This window comes from Ascaphus truei, chromosome 18 (genome assembly GCF_040206685.1).
Source record: "Ascaphus truei isolate aAscTru1 chromosome 18, aAscTru1.hap1, whole genome shotgun sequence".
Lineage (NCBI taxonomy): Eukaryota > Metazoa > Chordata > Amphibia > Anura > Ascaphidae > Ascaphus > Ascaphus truei.
The window spans coordinates 4,614,381-4,618,931 of NC_134500.1; positions in this window are offsets into that span (position 1 = coordinate 4,614,381).

Consider the following 4,551-nt stretch of genomic DNA (forward strand, 5'->3'; position numbering starts at 1 on the left):
AATCAGTCTTCAGCTGTGCTTTCTTTCTCTGAGGAGATTAACGCTCTGTGTACTGGCTGCAGCGTCTCTCCATTCACTATTCCAGCCTACTGAGTCAGTGACTCTGTCACAATACACGTATGTATACATACATACATATTTCTTCATTGAGTTTTTAACTCATAAATCCCTTTCATTTCTAGTTAAAGTAGACTCTTATTCAAATCTCCATTTCTAATGTCCAATTACAAATGGTCAATCCCAACAAGCGTAATAGCAGCTTGCAAGCTTTTATTATGTAACTAAAAATGCTTTCATGATTTTGTGGGATTAAGTTACTCACACGCTCCGATACTCCTTGTCTTTTGTCTTACCAAAAATTTTATGTTTTACAAGGACACATTACTTCATACACCCCTTTCTGTGCAACAGTTTACAAATGTTTTTTACAAACTTTCTTTTACTTTGACTTTCCAGAAAATAATTTGTTTTTTTTTCCGGCATCGTGTCATGCTTTGCATATACCGCATTTTCAAAGATCCTATTATTTGTTGCCTTTGTAACTAAGTGCTAGATTTAGTGCAAACAAAATTACTCCTGACCAATAGGTCCCCCAGATTAGGTGCCCTCGTGTCTGTTATTTAAGGATATAAAGAACTTGCTCCTTTCAAGTCATTATCTTGCATTGAAATCACCCGAATGTTTGAAGAATGTTACATAATATGTTTTAATATTTATACATCATAATGAGCTACAGTATGAATTCCATGACAGGTTTTTTTTGGGGGGGGGGGAGGGGGCGGAGGAGGTATAAAGTAAAACCTTTATAATTTATTATGTAGCTCTCCAATAGGCTTTTTGTGATACAACTATTGGAATATTCTCTCTCTCTAAATCCGTCCTTTAATTGTATGGCTTGTGTCTCAAATTCATCCTCAGTAGAGCAGTTTAGTTGAAGATGAAGAAGCTAAGCTACTGGGATGTTGGGAATTAGAGACTCAGGTGATAACTCTGAGCATGCAATACACTAGTTGTAGCATTTTTCTTTCTGTATATCTCTGTAATTGGTTTATCACCAAAATTAGTTATTTTGAGGTCCACAAATGTCACCCCTTTAGAGCTAGTTGCGCTTGCTACATTTTTATTTAAACCATTCATGTTTAAAATATCTACAAATGCATCACTATCCCATAAAATCTAAATGTCGTCTATAAAATGTAACCATAAAGAAACACGTTAGGAGTACTTATCCATTAAAGCTAAAAACCCAAAAGTCCTTTCCCACCAACTTAGATAGAAGCAGTCATATGTGACCCTCATAGATGCTCCTCTGATCTGTAAATAATATTTAGCATAAAATCTATTGTTTTTTTTTCTCTTCTTTTTTCCCCCGGTAATATATAGAGTAAGATGCATCTACTTTATTTATTGATTTAATTAATTTGATTAATAATAGTATACTGAGATCTTGAGCTTTTGTCTCGCCCTGTTTCCCTATTCCCAAAAGACAAACAAATTCTTTAAAATTCAGGTCTCCTCTAGGACAGAGGTAGAAAGTTGAGCTCTACTCACAAGTTCACAATGCAATTCTAAATGATGTGCTTCTAAACCATCTATAATTAACCCTCTCGTTCTCACTATTTTCCCTTCCCATTCCATGTAGGCATTTATTGTAACAGCCAAGAACATTGGAGAAACAACGATTCAGGTGAAACAGGAGGGTGGGTATATTGGTCAAATTATAAAAAAAATCCCCAAACACTGAGAAAAGGTGGTGCTCACTAGGGAAGGTGAATTATATAGGATCCTTTTCAAACTCTGTACTAGGAAACATCTTCCCCACAGACTTCAGTCGGTGGGTTATTATACAGAGGCATGTGGAACTTTGGATGTCCCTAGTATATTTAAGAGATACAATGTTATGGTTTCCGTTGCTTTCAAACACATGTTCTTCTATCGGAGTATTTATAGGAGCTAGTAGCCCTTGCACAAGCTCTGCAATTTTCTGCCGTTCCCCCAGCACTGAAGAATTTGAAATGCAAAGCTAGCTATAATTATGATAACCGTGCATCCTATCCCTGCGCATGTAGCATGTGCTGCAATCAATCGGGATACTTTTCTTTTATTTATAGCACTAAGGAGGAATCTAACTGAGTGTGTATGACATGCTAAAAAGTGCAAGCTTTCAATCTCTCCCTGTAACCGTGTCCAGAATCAATACTACACACCAAACAATGGAGAGGCATTCAGATGTTAATGTGACCTGCAGCAGTAATTCTGACATCCTAATCCACATAGAATATATTAGCATTTTCTACTCCAGCACATGATCTATAAACTATCTATAAAACTGCGATCACTTACGTAAAGTTTACAAGGTATTGATATAACACATGAGATTTACAATGCAACAAGGCACTATCTCTAATTGCCAGGAGTTAAGACAAATCTCTTTATCGCAGGGATAATAAATCAGTGCTAAATGATGTGCTTCTAAACCATCTATAATTAACCTTCTCATTTTTACTATTTTTCCTTCCCATTCCATGTAGGCATCGTCTGATAACAAAGGGGGTTCTATAAGAAAGAAGCATCAATGATAGTTCCTACTACAATGATGCTCCAAAATAAAAGGACTGCGTAGCCAACATTAATACGTTTGAAGGCGCATTGCAGCGGGACATACACAATGCGTCAGCAGGAAAAGAAGCGGCCATTGTTTTGCGTCAGTTGCGCACGAGAGGGGGCAGGGCTAACGCGTTATCGTGTCAGCGGGAGTGGTAACATCTGCTACATCTGTATATTTGTTAAAATAAGTCATCAGGAATGAAAAAGGAAAAGTTAAGGTTATGTATAAAAAACTTACAATTGCACACGCCTGCAGCATTAAAGATAATACATATTTCTGTTACGTAGGTAGTCTGTGTGAGTCCATCCCTTCTCTTGCTGGGTGTGCGTTGCACATTTTATAAGCATGATAATAACTGAAATTGTAGTGACAAATGTGTTCATTATGAGGAATGAAATCCTAATCTTATACTATATTAGTGAAAGCACTGTATGTTTGCCTGCCTGCCTGCCTGCATGCATGCCTGCCTGCTGGATGTCCGGTGTCCCTAGCGGCAATCTCATTGGTCCCTTGGCCCGCCCGCCCCCGCACACCTCTCATTGGCCTCACACACTCACACCACCCCCTTGGCCCGCCCCCCACACCTCTCATTGGCCTGAGGCGGAGTGACGGGCCAAAGGTCCAAAAAAATAAATAAAACACACACACACACACACACACACACACACACACACACACACACACACACACACACACACACACACCTCTCTCCCCTCTCCAAATCACCTCTTCCCCCTCCCCAGCGGCATCACCTCTTCCCCCTCCCCAGCGGCATCACCTCTTCCCCCTCCCCAGCGGCATCACCTCTTCCCCCTCCCCAGCGGCATCACCTCTTCCCCCTCCCCAGCGGCATCACCTCTTCCCCCTCCCCAGCGGCATCACCTCTTCCCCCTCCCCAGCGGCATCACCTCTTCCCCCTCCCCAGCGGCATCACCTCTTCCCCCTCCCCAGCGGCATCACCTCTCCCCGCTCCAAATCACCTCTCCCCGCTCCAAATCACCTCTCCCCCCTCCCCGCTCCAAATCACCTCGCTTCCCGCAGCTGCCACGCGGCGCGTAAGATGGCGGACCCCCTTCCTCCCTCGCGGCGCCGAGTCAGACGGTGGCGGCGCCCGGAAGTACAGGTAGGTGTCGCTCCCCACCTCCGGCGCCAAACGGAACTGAGAAAGGGCGCATCAACTGAGGTGTGTGTGTGTGTGTGTGTGTGTGTGTGTGTGTCACTGTCCACTGCCCCCCCCTCCTATCCACTGCCCCCCCCTCCTGTCCACTGCCCCCCCCTCCTGTCCACTGCGTCCCCCCTCCTGTCCCCCCTCCTGTCCACTGCCCCCCCCTCCTGTCCACTGCCCCCCCCTCCTGTCCACTGCCCCCCCCTCCTGTCCACTGCCCCCCCCTCCTGTCCACTGCCCCCCCCTCCTGTCCACTGCCCCCCCTCCTGTCCACTGCCCCCCCCTCCTGTCCACTGCCCCCCCCCTCCTGTCCACTGCCCCCTCCCTCCTGTCCACTGCCCCCCCCCTCCTGTCCACTGCCCCCCCCCTCCTGTCCACTGCCCCCCCCTCCTGTCCACTGCCCCCCCTCCTGTCCACTGCCCCCCCCCTCCTGTCCACTGCCCCCCCCTCCTGTCCACTGCCCCCCCCTCCTGTCCACTGCCCCCCCCCTCCTGTCCACTGCCCCCCCCTCCTGTCCACTGCCCCCCCCTCCTGTCCACTGCCCCCCCCCTCCTGTCCACTGCCCCCCCCCTCCTGTCCACTGCCCCCCCCCTCCTGTCCACTGCCCCCCCCCTCCTGTCCACTGCCCCCCCCCCTCCTGTCCACTGCCCCCCCCCTCCTGTCCACTGCCCCCCCCCTCCTGTCCACTGCCCCCCCCCTCCTGTCCACTGCCCCCTCCCTCCTGTCCACTGCCCCCCCCTCCTGTCCACTGCCCCCCCCTCCTGTCCACTGCCCCCCC